Source organism: Zootermopsis nevadensis, unplaced genomic scaffold, assembly GCF_977971745.1.
Source record: "Zootermopsis nevadensis isolate Lab colony 2312 unplaced genomic scaffold, Znev_1.0 Znev_ptg000024l, whole genome shotgun sequence".
Lineage (NCBI taxonomy): Eukaryota > Metazoa > Arthropoda > Insecta > Blattodea > Termopsidae > Zootermopsis > Zootermopsis nevadensis.
This window is the reverse complement of record NW_028259156.1, coordinates 14,482,885-14,501,063: the sequence shown is the minus strand read 5'-3', so window position 1 is coordinate 14,501,063 and position 18,179 is coordinate 14,482,885. Positions and strand designations below refer to the sequence as shown.

The following is an 18,179-nucleotide window of genomic DNA, read 5'->3' as shown; positions in this document are numbered from 1 at the left end:
AAAAATTCTCATTATAACATAAAAGTAAAATTACGCTTTCAGATCTCTTCAGCCTATCAGTTTGTCTGTTTCTCGTCAAATAATTTTAAATATCAAACAACTTTACAAAATTTCATTATATACATTATGTCGATGTTGATAATATTTCTGGATCAAGGTACCGTGTTGAAGAGGGGCACACTGTCGAAATTTAGATAACCCTTTCTGTCTCCATCTTCAAGGTGAATAGAATGTCCAACGGCCTTTGCCCGTAACATTAAGCATCCACCGTTTGGCAGTCCAGCGATAGGTAATATATAGTAAGACAGATAAATATACCTTAAAAGAAGCCATTTTTATGGGAAATTAAGCTAACTGTGCCGACGGGAATCTTACTGGCTGGTTGCAACCCGAGAATTTCTAGACTGATTACCGGTGCCTTACTGCTAGACAACTATTTCCCCTAGCATACTTTGTGATACTATCTTCCAAACAAACGACAAATTTTAATATTTCGTGAAGGAGTTCAGATAGCTTCAGAACAATACCATAATAAAGTAATTAATTATGTTAAGAGCGGGCCTACAATTTAATTATATTAATAAAACATATTTTAAGTGTGCCATTGCGAAATTTCCATCAGCTGTAAGCAACGTCAAGATTAACTTAGCAAAGAACATATTTAAAAATCAGGATGAGCGCAGAACTTTCTGTGTTACTTTGCCATGACCTACAAGGTTTTGAAACGCTTACAGTTCGCCCACACATCCAGCCCGGGGATACAAAATCGATGCAGATGTCGGTGAAGCTCCAGGCAAGAGAAGCTGAGCGGAGCGTACGCTGCGCTTGCATATCGCTCCGTTACCATACAAAGGTCAACTCTTCTATACCCTGTTAGTCGTCATGGAATGAATCCACTGACCGCAATGTTACAGTTTACACACAGAGCGACCGACATTCAGTTATCGCCAGAAAGATCCCTGCGAATGGGGTGAAAAGTTAAACTGCTCACAAAACTATTTAATTTTTCTGGATATAAATTCTTCAATTTTAATTCCTGAAATAAGTAACTTGTAAGAAAAAGTAACAAACTTACTTCTAATTTTATAAAGCCAAATATTGTCAATCTGTTCTTCTCCTCCAAATACTAAGATTTATAAAATCTCATCTAAATATGACCTTGAAAATCCAGTGTAATATACACATCAAATAGTTTTGACAACCCACTTTTATAAACTAAACTGTTTTCAATAGCATTAAGGACTTTTAATCGATGTATAACGCGCGTTTAAGAAATGTGAATTAAGACTTAGAAATATACAGAAGAATTAGACACGTGTCTTTATTATGTTGGGAAAACAGTTTAGTTTTGTAATGAAGAAAGACAATTCTAAAGCCCGGTAGAACTTAACTTCATAAGCGACTAAGAAAGGCGAAATGTACTGGGCGCTGTTCCAAAAATATTACAATCCAATAATATTACCATTTAAGAGATACATGCCTTTTGTCACAGTAATCCTATATTGACTTCACTGGTGCATTTAATGTGTTCCCAACTTCTACTGTGTAATTGTGTAGCGTATCGACAGTAAGGTAATGACTATAGTCGTAATAAGGATTACATAATAACTTACTCATTAATTGAAAAATTGTCAATAAAACAAAAGCACTAATCTTCAATACAGGCCACCAGTTTTAAGATAAATAAATAAAAAATAAATCTGTCAAAGCAGCGTTAAATAATATAAACATTTCTTTACATCTTGACTCTACGAAGCACGAAAATCATCTAAATAATATTTAAAATTAAATTCCTACATCAAAGAAAATACATTCTCAATTACAAACATCAGTTGGCTAATTCTGTTAGGGAAACGATAGTTGGAATCATCTGTAGGGAAAGTGCTTTAAGGGGTTAACAGTACATGCGAGAGGTTTTATGTCATGTTCCATGAAACAGGTATATGGCACTGCAAATAGAATTAGTTCATGTAAATACAATAAAATATAAATGAATATAACAATAACAGCAATATGCGAGATATGATGGTTTCATCGGCGGTGATGATAATCCATGATTGTAGGAAGGGACTCGACCACTCCCTCAGACACCCCTTTCTCTAACTCCATATAAAACCCTCCACAACCCAGCATCGCCACTTTATCCCTGAAGATACAAAGAGTTATTTATCCGAAACTATGGCATCTGCCTAAGAGTCTATATGGTGCTAAAATCCAGAACATTGACAACACAATACTGATAATTTGCTTTTTTAATTAATATTCGATAATATATCCTGGGCTAGCGAATACTTTTAGTCCGCTATCTTTGGCACATTGTCTCATGTTATTGTTAGGATTGCACGCAATATATTAAAGGACTTGTGATCTAGAAAGATTGTGATAATGGAGCGAGGTCGTGCTCCAGAAAGTATAAACTGTATCCATGAATGTATTCAGGAATTCAGACTCTGAATTCAGAAGCACCCACTGTCTTGCTACCACAAAGCTTCTGTAATCAACAATAACGTGCTTGTTTGTCTTCCAAAATTTAGGAATTTCCAGATCAGTGAGCTGAATTTTCAAGCGTAAGCCATGGAGCCCATGGACCGAATACGGACCGGAGAGCCATAGAAGAAGAAGAAGAAGAAGCCTTAAATAAAACATTGTCCTTTAAATTCCATTATTTTCCATGCACTAAACATCATCACATCATTCCATAATCTACAGAATAAAGCTAAGTATAAGATTAATTATATAAAATATCAATATCAATCAATAATGTCTTTTTTTTTTCTTCCTTTTTCTGTGTTGTCTTTGTATATTGTTTGTTTGTTTGTGTTGCCCTGTCATTGGCTATAGCAGCTGTGGGTTAGTACATTAAATAAAGAATTTAATTATTATTATTATTATTATTCAAAATTCTTCATTTTGACTATATATTATGGTATTTAATCTTTAAGTCTTTTCTAGTTTTTTTTATTGTTTATTGTTCTTTTAGTATTAATGAATTGAATTATTATATTACTTAGGCATATTAATTAGCCCATTTTCTTTTGAATCATCCCTCAATAAAGGATTGGAATTTAATTATTATTATTATTATTACTAATATGATACACTTTTATATTTAGTTTCATTTGTTTGATTTTGTATTTGCAATGTTTTACTTTTATTATTATTGAAATGAATGTAATCATTGTATTATATTTTATCCTGTAATGTTGTTCAGTGCTTGACTGTTATTGGCCTTACCTGGCTGTTGTCAAGCACTTAAATAAATTAATTGAATTGAATTGAATACAATATTCATAAATATTTTGGGGATCTATCTAACCTAATTCAGATAACAACAAACCCTGGTATTAAAATATTCGTTGTTGCTATGTAACCCGAAGTATCACCCACCGAGCCGACAGTCTGACATCAAAACCAATCAAAAGCCACACTCATTTAGCACAAGTGCTTTAAGGCCTATTACCTTCTCACATGGGACCTTTGCTCCTAAATTATATCTTTCCATAAATCTTCTGCCCACACATCCTTTTGGTTTACATCTTTCTCTTATCCTTATGTACGATACATCACTTCTAAAAAAGAAAAGTTTAATCATATTCTTAAAGGGCAATACCTTGACACACTATGCCCGTAAGCAAACCCATTTATTTAACAATAGATATTATTCAATGTGTTCATGTTTACTTCGTTTACATTCCGTTGTACTGACACTGAAATTCAAGATGAAACTAGAGGACTTGCGTGTTCAAATCCCGCAAATTCCGTTTCCGAGAAAGCCGGAGACAAATGTTGTGTTTTTGAGGCGTCAGCAAAGCCGATTTTCCAACAAGAGGTCTGTCAGAAACAATAGCTATAAATTCGCAACAAATACAGGAAATATTACTCAGCTGAACACTGAAGACCATTCATCAGTACACTTCATATCAACTTCTAGTTACTTCCGACACTTCGTAATTCTCCGAGTACCAACTGCATCTAAGCTCCGTCTAATTTTACCACGTTCTTACACATGGTGATCTCTTATTCTCTGTAACACATGGCAGCCCAACAAAACAGAAACTTGGTATTACATGAATAAATCAACAAAATATTTGTCGACACTTCATTCTCAACACATCTCGAAATTCATGTGGTTCATAATATAATATAATATTATATACGCCTCTGTTATAAAAAATATAGTGTCCATAAATTAGTGGACGATTTGATGAACGGGAAATTATTTATTTATAACAAATACAAGAAACTTGTATATGAATGTTATATGTTTTATAGATATTTCAATTAGTAAGAAGGCAAAATAAATCTTAAATAATTTGCTGTTTTAATAAATAAATTATTCCCATTTGCCGTTACTGATGAAACATTATTCCAGCATTGCAATGCAACCTTAAAAAGCAAATACGCTTTGTAATCATTCATATCCGAGATAATGGTCACTGAACGCTGAAACATGTAGGGTTTCAAATAAAATATCATGAAATATAGTTTTATTTGATGGTTTACACGTGTAACATTGCCCCTTTTTCTACAAAAATTATTTATATTTCAAAATGACATAAACCTTCCAAACCTCAGATTAGTCTCTCTGTCTGTCTGTCCGTGTGTGTGTTAAGTAAAGGTCGAGTAATCTTCGGTATTTAATCTGGGCATCAAGTTCTCATAACCTGTACTTTATATCCACGCACTCACCACACTCGGACAAGAGATGTCGTTAGTCTTGAAATCCCGCTGTTGCATATTAGAATGATTACTGTATGTTTTGAACCCTGAGTGATCAAGAGAAATGCAACATGCCCTCTCGTACGAAAGTGAAAATTAAGCAGAATTACTGCTGTTCTTCAAGGAATAGATTTAAGCAGGAGTTACCAACAGCTTCAATTCAAACGTAAGTGTTTAAATAAGCTTTATAAACAGAATGAACCAGTTACAACAACAACAAAAAAAATAAAGGAAACTGAACAAAATGTAAATACCTTGAGATTGTTTTAACAACCTAATTTTCCACTGCAGTACTTTTATAAATGTCAAGACACTTGAGTCTATTTAAAATATATGAGATTATATATTAAAAATTGAAATAATTTCCGTTTTATAGAAGCTTCAGGCTACCCACGTATCAACCTCAGACAGGGAGTTGTAATATTTATATAAAATCAAATGTAATAAATAACTTCACAAAGTAAATAGAATCTGTTTATGTAAAACATTATTGGTTTTTGTTGACTGTAATTCAAACTGTGTCGTCTTTAATGTTTATTCAGGAGATATGACGACTGGCAATCCCAACACCTAATCCACTTCATTTACCAGTTATTTTAATTACTGAAAATTACATAATAATATTTGACAGAAAGTAAATGTTATTAGTTCAAAAGCCCATCAGATTAGCCAGAGTGCGTAATGTGCCGAATGGTTAACCGGAAGGGGGCGGGGTACTTCCATTGCCATCGTACAAGGAAGATACAGAATATCTGACTTTCAAACGCGGTGAAAATCTATCGAACACAATCGCGTAGATGTGATGACGATATTCTAGGTCTTGACGCCATGTAGACTCGACGGTATTTACCAACATTTCTACCTCCACGAGGAGTCAAAGCCTGTGACAACATCGAAATTTTCAACGCCGTGAAAGCCTCAGTCTTACACAATGGAGTCGATATTATGAGATTTGTTTGCAAGCAGGCCTGCATCCAAATCGTTACTTCCCTTAAATGCAACTGTGTGCTTTAATTGTTATTTTAATGCACACTACCTTCGAAATATCCTGTGATGAAAGTATCGCGGAATTTAGTTCGCGAATGAGAAACGCATAAATCCTTACATGTGGGACGTGGGACCTTCTCTTTCGTAGTTTGCATAACCTATTTTCTTCCTCGTTCGTAATCGCAACCTTTGTGTGCCAAATCAGTCTTGAGTAGTAGAAAGTGTGACGAAACTACGAAATATAGGTTTGCGTTTTGGTCTAACCGTCAACATCAATAACCAGTGGGCGTCTGTGATGACGATAGCTTATTGTGAGATATATTTTTCTGTTTATCCTACGCAGATCAAAATCAATGCAAGACGTACAAGGATATTTTGCCAAATCTCAGATAATAGAAATATATTAGCATTACGCTACTTTAAATGTACAAGTCATAAATGTGAAGAAAATGAATTCTTCACATATTTGCGTGTGTTTTCTCCATTAAACCGCCTTACACGGCTGGTAGCCCAAGAAGAATTCATTATAGTCGCCGTGGAAGCTTCAGTTAATATATAAAAGTGACTGACCACTGTATTCAGGTGAAGTATCTAATATAAAATTAATTCCTTCAATAACGACTGTCGTCGTACCGGAAAGCAACTGATAATTATTCCACCAAACGTCGAATTACAATTATTAGCACTCCTAATTCGTTTCGGTAGGTCGCAGGTTCAATTCTCGGCCCTGACCGAAGTTTTTCGTGATTTCCGCCAGTCCCTGAATGCAAATTCAAGAAACGTGTCTTAAATTAAACCACGACCGCTTTCTTCCTAATCCATTCTAATTCATTATCCGTAATCTCTTAAAAACAGACTTTAACTATATGTACCATATAATTTTTCCTTCACTAACTCTACGTTTTGCCTACTGTGTATTTGTGTGTTTTGTATGATTCTCAAAATAAGTATCGACCATTTCCCTAAACAGCATTCACCAATTGATCTTTGTAATGGGGGCGCGCTGTATTTTCTTTGCGGTACGGACTTAATAAATACTATTTAGATGAGCACCAGTTTCAAATCTGATCTACCAGCAGCATCGTCAGATAAACTACAACTAAATAAATAAATATCGGTAGCCTATTTATAAATGTACTGTACAGAGGCTTAAGAAGTCTTGGCGATGTGCAGACATGAACGCCACCAGCCAGTCTACTTCCTCGTGAGCAGTTGTAACAGTGATTGTGTGGTGCTGTACCAGCCCCACGCGCAGACGGTTTCGTCTGCACAGGCCCGCATCTGCGTTCAACAGCCACGTGCGACCTCCAGCTTTACAATGAATTAATTGACGAGGAAACCACTGGGCGCCTACCGCGACAGCACCAGACTGCGTACGTGCGTGGGAGAACAGGCTTTCCACCTCTTTCCTTCCTTCTAACATAACTTTCCTCAATAATTTCTTATCCTTGATTCTTTTTACACTTAAGGACTAGATTCCTTCTCTTTGTGTATCCTCCTTTATGTTTCTCTCTTCTGCTTCTATCCAAATCTATCTAAACATTACATTACATTTCATCTTAGTTCTCCTCTCGTTCCATTCTTCCTCTTTTTCGCCTTACGTTTTTAACTTATGAAAGTGGTGGTCGATACTGATGCAAATTTACTTAATTTCTCTGTTCATAGACACTATGACACATGAAAAAAAATTTATGAGTTTTCAGTCACGAAGATCAAGATGAACACCTGCTGAAAATGTCTAATCGTAGAAAATACAACACACAGCCAAAAAAATATTCATTAGTAAGCAAGGTAGCTTTCGAATTTAGTTCAGACGTCGCAGAATTCAATTATGGTTACAAGTGGAAAAATTGTTTTAAATACGCGAGCAGGCAACTTAAAATCTCCAAGAAAAGTACATTTTTTTCAGATTACAACTATTTACAATTACTTCTCCATCCACGTCAAAATTCTCATTTAACTTTTCTGCCCTGTTGCGCCTTTCGACTCAGACAAGTGTCTCCGTTGTCTTGATCTCTCTCAAGCACGAGGACAACGCATGCGCTCTTGCGAAAACAGTGTCAAATACACAATTACACTTCAACCTATGAAGAACTCAAGGAGTAATGTAACCAAACGAGAAATGGATGACCAAGGAGCACCAGGGACATTTTTTCTCTTCGCCACAATGTCCAAATCGGCTTCGGAATCCATTAGTTCACAGTCTTCACGGCCTACATGTGCTGGTATGAAGCAGCGTCTAATCGTAAATCTCTACTTATTTAAACAGCATTATACATCCTTCATACGCCCCAGTCATAAATTCTTCATTTATTTTATTTAACAGACCGTCATCAAACTTCCATCGCCCTGATGATGGAAGCAGCAAGGACTTCTGAAACGTCGATAAACTTCTACCAGAACCCAGAGGACAGCCATCTTCAAGCTCACCGCCGTGAAAACCTCAAATCCTACAAACCTCCATAAAGCTAGGCAGACAAAACATATGGACTACTACAGGACCTCACTGCTCATTAAAATTAAATTTTTTTCTCTTAACCTTCATTTGTATTTAGTTAATTTCTGTGTGTGAAATGCGAAATTAACTGCTACATTCACTGTAGAAACACCTACATATTTGAATACCTAAAATATTTATCAACCCACGCCTGCAACAACTTACTCAGACTACGTGTCTCACAGAGACAGCACGTTTTCTTACGCTCAATATTCGGATTAACTGGAACTGTTTTAGGTCCACGTGCTCTACACTGTAACGAATAAGTAGAAAGTTACTAAAATGCTTTAAACTCGGGGAAATGGGCTATATTATTTTTAATTAGCTTTATACTAACGAAATAGATTTGATACTGTTTAATGATGAAACTCGTTTGTGGAGATTTAGCATAAGGTAAAAATTAACCCCGTAAATATTTATAACTTACAAATTGTCGTGCTATAATGAATTCAACTCTTCCACTCATTAATAGATAATGTTAATTTTTGAGTAATTTTTGTACATCACGACACGAAAGCAACGCAACATTATTGATATAAGTAATCAAAAGTTAGGTTCTTCTAATCCTTCATCAGTTTATGTCTCTTGTTCGTTTTATTTATTTCGTATCCAAATACATACATTTCAAAGTAGAAATCATTAAATAGAGTAATATTAATAACATAGAAATAAAAAAGGAGGTTGGGGAAAATTTAGTATATAATAAATATAAAAGTAAATTTACAACATATATACAAAACTATATTTGAAACCAATTTCGGGCATGTTATCTTGTTCGTTAAGAGTAATGGTCATGACTATATGATTTTGTTCATTATTTCGTTCGATTATTGGTAACTGCTGTCCACGGTGGACGCCGTATTTCGTTACAACACGCTGTGACGTAACTTAATTTGTGATTTCAGTCTGTCAGGAAGGTCGTATTTTAAAAGGCAACCAACCAGTGAATCTTTCGACGTCCTTACAGCTGGCAGGGTTAAAACCGCAGTTACACGGTTTGTGACTAATCGTTTATTTTTCATCACGTGGGAATTAAATACGAACCGCATTCAGTTATTAGGTAATATTTCTTGTAGAACTGCTTCAGTTTGAAACGAACACAGTATTTGGTAACTTATTCCCAAATAAATTATAGTGCGTAATGCTATAGTAAAGTAGCAGAGAACTGACATTCACTGTGTTGTTAGTTCCAAAATGTTCAAATGCGTAAACTTTCTCCATAGGACAGATCAATCAGAAAATACAAGTATAAAATAAAATTACATAAAACATGTATAATCTCCTGCCCCTTCGTTGGACCGAAGATAAAATGATGGATAAATTACCGGCAATAATGCAATGTTGCCGAGAACAGAGAAGTTTTAAAAGTTAAGTCGTTCCAGGTTAGTTATGTACTACGATCACTGAATCAGATTCAAGTAGAAATAAAAATATCCGCTCTTACAATAAGATATTTCGGTAAAAAGTGAAGGTAAAATTATCCCTGCGCAATTTAGATAGACTCAAACGGAATGTAAGCGGAGCCCCAAACCTGTGTAAGGGGTTGGAGGTTGGGGGTAGAGACATTGTGGAAATGAATCCTTGTCCTTGTCGGAAATCAGACTCCGGTCGCGCAGACATTACATGAACGGTTCGGTTCATCGAGAGGTAAAAACATTGTCCCTGGTTCTTAACCAAACAGATGATTGACGGACTGGAGGTATAGCTCCATATATTCTTAACCTTTGCACTGTGTGTATCGGGTGAGTTATTGGCTTCATGCCCCGACCTTACCCCCAGGAAAATAGCCCCGGTACCTTTTAGATGGGAGGCTGCTCCAAGAGCCGGTCTGGAAGCTGTGGCGAAGAGAAAAACACTGAAGATGTCTGTCTTCTGGGTTGTTGCGCTGTGTAGACTGGTCGATGTTAGCCAACGTTTCAGAGGTCATACTGCCTCCATTATCAGGGCGATTCTTAGTATGAAGATTTCTGTCTTCTGGGTTGTTGCGCTGTGTAGTCTGGTCGATGTTAACCAACGTTTCAGAGGTCATACTGCCTCTGTCATCAGGGCGATGAGTATGAAGATTTCTGTCTTCTGGGTTGTTGCGCTGTGTAGTCTGGTCGATGTTTACCAACGTTTCAGAGGTCATACTGCCTCCATCATCAGAGTATGAAGATTTCTGTCTTCTGGGTTGTTGCGCTGTGTAGTCTGATAGATGTTTACCAACGTTTCAGAGGTCATACTGCCTCTGTCATCAGGGCGATGAGTATGAAGATTTCTGTCTTCTGGGTTGTTGCGCTGTGTAGTCTGGTCGATGTTTACCAACGTTTTAGAGATCATACTGCCTCCGTCATCAGGGCGATGAGTATGAAGATTTCCGTCTTCTGGGTTGTTGCGCTGTGTAGTCTGGTCGATGTTTACCAACGTTTCAGAGGTCATACTGCCTCCGTCATCAGGGCGATGAAGATTTCTGTCTTCTGGGTTGTTGCGCTGTGTGGTCTGGTCGATGTTTACCAACGTTTCAGAGGTCATACTGCCTCCGTCATCGGGGCGATTCATCGTTGGTAAACATCGACCAGACCACACAGCGCAACAACCCAGAAGACAGAAATCTTCATACTCATCGCCCTGATGACGGAGGTAGTATGACCTCTGAAACGTTGGTTAACATCGACCAGACTACACGTCACTACAACCCAGAAGACAGAAATCTTCATACTCACCGCTGTGAAAACCTCAAATCTTACACAGAAAAACACTGCCCTCCCGGGAATTGAACCCCGGTCGGTCAGCTCATAGCTAGTCACTATAGTCACATCAGTCTTCGTTACCTTCTTTACAGCATCACTCTCATTAACTCAGAATCTGCTCAAACTGACAGGGAGCCCTGGACTACGCAATATGTTCAGGAAGGAAAGAGCTAAACTTGCTGCAAATAACAATCCTTCAGTCCACTTCCTTGACAAGTCTCGTTGTCCAGACCAACTAAACATCGTCGGTTGTTATCATTTGTCTAGTGCAGATTTTTAACAAAACCCGGCGTTGTTTGACAAAGAAGAGAGTCCGTTGTCTTTGTGAATGACTTCAACCTGACGATGATAAATATTTGCGGGGGGAAATTCCATTCACTTCCTGACATCCGTAGCAAACTTAAGCTTTTGACTTTCGTTTGCAGGTGTTTGATTCCTGTTCGTCTTCTGACGTTAACAAGCATACATCAAATGACGCAAGACAATAGGCATACTGATCTCTACCACGTCATGGTTATATTATAGCACAATAATTGAAGTGAAATAACATAATATTAAAACACAGCTCCTCTTCACTTGCGAAATGTCACTGTGTCTGTCAGAAGACTTCACTTCTCGCCCGCCCTTTCAACATGTGTGAATAAAAACTGACCCAGTTTGTTCTTTTTTTATATATATAGATTTCAAGAATCTCCTCATCTCTCCTTCCCCATTTAATTTGTTTATTTGGATTAGCATGATGCAAGGTTAATGGCGCGATTGCTTTAACAATGTTTCGTATTTCGAAACGTTGAGAACGTGTCTCGATTGAAAAGTCCACTCGGGATATACGACATCTAATTTAAATTCGTAGAAATCACGTGTTTGCATAGGTGTCTTTGATTGGTTCGTATGTTGTTTAAAAACGATTTGTTATGTGACGAGGACAGTATTTTTACGTACGATAAAGAAGTGTCGATGTCTGTCCTTCGAAAATTTGCATTGAAGATCTGAAGAACAAAAAACCTGCTTTAGCTGTTGTCTCAATGTAACTCAAGATCATAACATCTTCAGAAATCCTGCTAGGTTTTCTGTTTTAAGTTACTGCCTCCTTATCAAATTATTTACTTGTTCACTGGCATATGTATTAGATCCATTTAGTAAAATACTAAAAATTCTATCCTAATATCATAGGTGCATATGAAATTGTAGAATCATTGCAGTCATTGGTTTCACTGCTCATTTCCTATCGTCACACTTCTTAATAAATTTAAATTCTTTATAAACTATGCATATGTATTAATTTCAAAAGTAATTTCGCTTCTCCCCGTCGCTTAGAGTACAGTTTAATGCATTATTCTAAACATTAAAAATACAAGGCGAATCTAACAGAAATTTTGGGCGAGATTAATGTAGGCACTCAGAGATATGTAGTATAAATTCCAACGTCGATATCCTATTTTGTTTCATTATAGCAGTATGTGTTATTCAGCTGTCACAAACATCACATGTTTTATCCTGGTAAAGATAATGGAGCTGGAAGCTGTGAAGATGCCATTAATCCTGCACGTAAATTTCCTTATCACAATTTCACTAATAAATCTCTCTCATCTTTTCAAGCAAGGTTAAATTTGTATTAGCTGAAGAACCTAAATTAAAATTTAATTTTAACGAATTTTGAAGCCTGATTCAGAGGGTTGTTGGTTATGTTTTTTAAAGGATTCTGAGGCTTAATCCAGAAGGATTTTAATAAACAAAGAAGTTATAATGTAATTAAATCTTTTATGCAATCTTATGTTCAAGCCACGGCTTTAAAAAAACATTTACTCCCATATGTTTAGTCGCAAAATGGAAGTGACGTAACTTAATTATAAACGCCCAAAATTGTTATACTTGCCCTTAATACCTAAATTCTAACTGCAATACAATACTGTTAGTCTAGTCACTATGTGTAATTACATTCCACACACAAAATAAATTACTGGATTGTTTATAGCGTACTTCCTTCATTCCTTACATTCCGTGGCCGTCCTTAAATTTGTGACAGGTGCATCGCAAAATAGCAGTGTCAAAATCAATACATAAACTTCAATTATCGAACTCCAAAATACACACACACATCTATCTCCTGTCGCCGCTTATTTCTTCATTTTTATTAACCTCTTTAATAAGCTACTTTTAAACTAAAAAGTTCACTACATTTAAATCATACAGACATAAAAGGTATTACTTAAAATTTAAAGTCATTATCCTCCAAAACAGAAATGTTTAACACTTCGATTTAAAAACAAATAACAGCACAAATATTCAGATTACTGTCACCTTAATAGCAAAACCTACTTACAAATCATTATCTTCGACACTTTTTCTTAATTACTCTTAAATTGAGGAAGTGGGAAGTTAATTAAAGTACCTTTTTCTACATTAAACTGCAAATTATTATTAAAGAATTTATTCAAGTGAATTTATTGCCCTCTTACCATAGTCAATTAGAATCACAGTGAGGGAATCTGTACAAAGTTAAATAGCTGCAGGCAGTGATTACACGCCAACGCACTTTCATTAAATTCTTAAAATGTTCAACCTCAGCAGGAACATGATCCAGTTTCTTTCAAAGGACGGATGAAAGAAAATCTAAATCAACGCACGTGCTATTTCAAAAATAAGATTAATTTTAAAAGTAGATCACAGTACACATATCAATGGGGCCAATTACAGAAAGTTTTCTAATTAATAAGATTTCACAGTGTGTTGTACAACGTACTATATTTTACATAATTCAGTATTTAAAATCCGTAGTTCACTAACTTTTAACTGTTTCAGTGGTTCAATAAATCTATCATGGCTTACTTCACTTTTCTTTGAGAACCTGAAGAAATATCTGCTTTAGGCAGTTTCTGTAAGCCTCGTAGATGTACACAACAAACCTGATATTTGTTTTCGCAGATGTTACAGTATTCTCCTTAAGGCTGTAACATCGCGATCCGTTGTATCAACAGCAAAAACAAAACATCATATACAGAACGTTTAAGAAGGAACCGCCACGATAAGTCACAAGACAATCAGAAGTAAGTTAGAAACTATTTCGGAGCGTAGCGATATTAACTGACAAAAATCAGTTTCCAGTCAGGTTGCCAACTCAGATTTCTCACGTTACAATTTATTTTCCAGTTCCTTGTTATTATTATTATTATTATTATTCAGTGTTCTGTCTGACGACAGGTCCATTGCTCTGCCCAAAAAGAGCTCTATTCTCAGCTTCTCGTTTTAATTCCTGTAACTTCATCTTCTTTCCTTGTTTCAGATCATCGATTAGCTGTATCAGTCTTAGTTCCTTATATTGAGTTAAAATATCTAATAACAGTAAAATTGTGTTTCTCGCCCTCCGCAAAGAGCAGAAATTCAGGATGACGAGGTTATGTAAACGAAAAAGTGTAGGACGCTAGTCAAAGAGATTTTTAAAATATTTAAATAAGGATATCGGAAGATACAAGTAGAAATAGCTTAATTATATATTACATGTGATGTTAGCTATAAACGGAACCCAAAGAAAACAATATAACAAAAACTGAACAAATGGCACTTGTTAAATCGCAATTTCTTCTGTATTTCTATGTTATCGCATTCATTAAAATACTGTTGACACGTGAGATATCTGTGTTGTTAATGGAAGTCCTACGCGTCGAAGATTTATAGCGTCAGTAGGTCTACGGAACTTCCGTTTAACTTTCTGTATCCTCTACGCATGCTGTAAAGTTCATGTTCAAAAAGACCAGCTTGCACTCATCAACTCAAAACAGCATATTTGCTTTCGTTTGTCAGATCTCCTTGAGATTTTGTTTGTGTGAAGAATAATATAATTTATTTTCCAATTTTTATACTCCGATCTCTGAGAAGACCGTATCCTTAGAAATTCAAAGATTATTGGGTTTATCGTGTACGGGAATCTGGAAGGCAGATGCGTCGAAATCGGCAGAATGTCAAGCTTCCCGATAACTGGAACAGGACACAAATTTTGATTTATTAGGCATGCGAAAAAAAATGACTGAGGCCACTAAGCTGATCAATCACAAGAGTGGAATTCTATTCAACAATATATTATCCGTTCTTCCAAGAAATGTTGCTTGAAATGGATAAATTAATAAATACGATGTCAATGACTACATCCGTGTGCTGTGATCTTAGAGTTGACTCCATGTGGGAGGCGCTATACTGCTACATATTATTCACGTGTGATTTATTGAAGAACACACAGGAAGAACATTTTGTTTCTGCAGTACTTGGCAGCACTGCAGAGTATTTTATAGATTATTATCATGGTTCTTAATACACGTGTATGGAGGCACCGCAGTTAAGGACGTACTTCAGATAAAGAGGTATTCAATTTATTTACATAATTTGCAGTGGTAATTCGGAATCGACACACAGACGAACTAAAAACAAAAACGACGTTTTCGCAAGCGGCCACTGTTCCGGAGTCAGCTGGTCTCATCTTTATAGCCTATGATCCTTTTCCCATAAAGTAGTGGATAATCTTAGTTTTGTAACATGTCCAAGTAAGTGTTACTGTTTATTGATTCTTTCCGCGAAGATGCGCGAACACATCACTTCTGCTCGCACATTTATGTGTTATTTGGTGGACCGCAAACCCAAATTCGACATGTGGAATACAGTTTTTTTTTCAGAAAATACGATACAAAAATAAAAGATTCAAATAAGGGCGAATATCTTATGGGACGTTGCGCAGAGTACTCTCGTTAAAACTGACCGACGTTTCGAAAGTTTCAAGGGTTTTTTCTTTTATCCAGCATCAGTGGATCAGCTAAATTACTTGTTGGATGAATGTCGAACTATAAACTGACGTCCACGATGTATAGACAACTGTCACAGTGAGTATTTCTGTTTGTTCTGCTTAATAATGATGTGAGTATGTATTTGAATACCCCACTTAATGGTACCTGCACCTTGTCGTGGTGGTGGGGCTCGAGTACCTCAGTGATCCCAAGAGCTATGCTGGCGGTAGCATAGCTACTGGTAGGGCCTCCCTAGCCAGATTGGTCGAGGGGGAGAGGTCAGACTAAGACAGGTACCCTGGTCCTCCAGGTTGGGGGTTGGTCGAAAGACTAACAACCTTGAACCGTAAAAAGGAAGATGTTTCGAAACCTCGATCAAAGCCTCGGACAGATGGACCTAACAGAGGACCGAATGGAAGAGGAGAATTGAGGAGGCCATGGACCGAATACGGACCGGAGAGCCATAGAAGAAGAAGAAGAAGATGTATTTGAATAAAATAATATTTTCCTGAGAGAAACTGTTAATCTGTTCCTTTTTACCTACAAAGTTTGATAACGCTGGCAACAATCATAAATATTAAACATGTTGTTTGTATTTAGTCTTTATTATCTTTGCTATTGATTCAGCCCAAAAACATCTTTAATCAAAAGTTAAATTTGACAGAGAGGCACTTTGAAATAGAAGGTTTGCGCATGTCACAGTTTACAGTAAACTTTGTATGATAACAAGAAAAGAAGCTACAAGAGTGGAAGGAAAGAGGAAAGGAACAGAAAGGAACAAATAAATGTAAAACAAAAATAAAAAAATAAGAAAATGGCAGCCTTATGCCAGAAGCTATTGTGACATTTCTGTAACAGAGCTTCTGGCAGGTGCTTTGTGTTGACTGCTGAGACATCTGATCTAACATGAAGGTGAGGAGGTCTCTTCTCATACACATCTCCCGCAGACATTTGGACACACGCCAAAGTCTCAAGGAATGGGCTTCGAGGTCATATGACCGGTGTAAATATTGCAGCAATCTGTGAGCACAAGACGAGAGGCGGCTTCCACAGGAGGAACAGAGTTTGATCGCGTGCCCCCTCCCAAAACGCACGCACGCACGCACACCACAGTGTTGTGTTTATGATCTAAAAATGCCGCATCGAAATGCCTTGGGCCCATCATCTTCTTTCATACACACACACACTAGAGGTGCTTCAAACTCGTTTCCGGAGAGGCCGCGAAACGCAAATTGATTCAAAAGGCTGTATGTGTTGCGTGAAGTATGTAGTTTTAAAATACGATTAAACATTTCAATACAAATAAGTATTTTGTAAGGTCTTGAGCGCACGCCAGTTTTACAGTGGCAAGTTATCAGCCGAGGCAGATAGCAACTGGTGCAGTAAAAAACGCCACTGCTAAGCGGTGCAGTACGTTTACAAAAAACAGTTTTTGGTATGCTATATATTTGTAAGACTTGAGGTTTTCACAGCGGTGAGTATGAAGATTTCTGTCTTCTGGGTTGTTGCGCCGTGTAGTCTGGTCGATGTTAACCAACGTTTCAGAGGTCATACTGCCTCCGTTATCAGGGCGATTCATCGTGACCTGATGACGGATGCAACACAGCGCAACAACCCAGGAGACAGAAATCTTCATGCTATATATTTAACAAAATATGCAGGAGTATTATGTGTTTCTTTAAAGTCCCGCGTTTGTGCTGTTCGTTAGCTCTACAACAATTCATTTGTAACAAATGAACATTTCATCCAATGAGGTACATGATACGGCAAATTAAGCATTTTTAAAAATATGCCAACACTTTTCCGATCTTACAGTGTCATGTATAATTAGCAGCCTTTCGCGCAGATTAATTCTAGAAATTGCTAACACTTAAGAGATAGTAAATGGCAATACGTTTAAATAACAAACATGACAGACTTGCGCACGAATTCACCATAGCTAGTAGATTTGTCATAAATAACAGCTGTACTAGAAATCGACTCAACTCTGGATACTTCAGTCAATGAACAGACTTTCTTTTGAGAAATTAATTAGGCCAATGTGTTATGCACACAAGACAACATAATACTACATAGAAGTTAATGTAACTGACTATTGCGGGTTGTGAAGTGGAGAGTTTCTGGACTTAGTATTCTCCTGCCTTAACGGAACTGTCTAACTGCAAGAACAACTCTGCTTTGGAGCTGTTCGCCATCGCACTGTATTCATTATTACAGTAATTATTTTAATGATACACTCGTGTGTCTGAAGGACAGAGACCAGTACATAGCATCCAAATTATTATTATTTTTATTGTTGTTATTATTATTATTACTAGACTCTGCGCTTAAAGCGTTAATCGAAATGAAGGCACTTGAAATGACGTCAGTCTTGGCCTAAACAAATCATTTCGGTCATTAACATTCGACCAGTCAGGTTTAGGCTAGAAATAGGAACACGCTATACCATTAGTTTATGTGGCGAACTTTTCAGAA

At 36.7% G+C, this 18,179-nt stretch overlaps 1 protein-coding gene across 1 annotated transcript in view; it reads right to left on the bottom strand.

Moving 5' to 3' along the window:
* Positions 1 to 18,179, bottom strand: part of LOC110830909 (BPTF-associated chromatin complex component 1) — a 154,449-nt gene that overhangs the window by 88,886 nt on the left and 47,384 nt on the right. The window lies entirely within an intron of this gene.